The 220-nt window shown below is 55.0% G+C and overlaps 1 protein-coding gene across 1 annotated transcript in view; it reads left to right on the forward strand.

Annotated features, from left to right (window-relative positions):
• The window catches only part of LOC119587119 (nuclear distribution protein nudE homolog 1-like), a gene marked incomplete in the record, with an annotated part of 132,241 nt that overhangs the window by 34,584 nt on the left and 97,437 nt on the right, over positions 1-220 (forward strand).

The raw sequence follows: 220 nt of genomic DNA on the forward strand, positions 1-220 counted from the left end.
TTACGGATATTTGTCCAGGATCAGTCTTCTAGCAGGATTCTCTTTTGTTTGCTGTGCGTCCCTCGCCTCTGTTCTCGGCGGCCGCCCCTCCCCTCGGCTTTGTCCTGGAACAGTGCCCAGACCTTTCTCCTTTTCTCGCGCCGTGTCCACATCTAAATTACACGGGGGCAGGGGCAGTCGCTCGGTGCACGGTGTTTATGCTCAAGGTCTATATAGAAGC

This window comes from Penaeus monodon, chromosome 22, assembly GCF_015228065.2.
Source record: "Penaeus monodon isolate SGIC_2016 chromosome 22, NSTDA_Pmon_1, whole genome shotgun sequence".
Classification (NCBI taxonomy): domain Eukaryota; kingdom Metazoa; phylum Arthropoda; class Malacostraca; order Decapoda; family Penaeidae; genus Penaeus; species Penaeus monodon.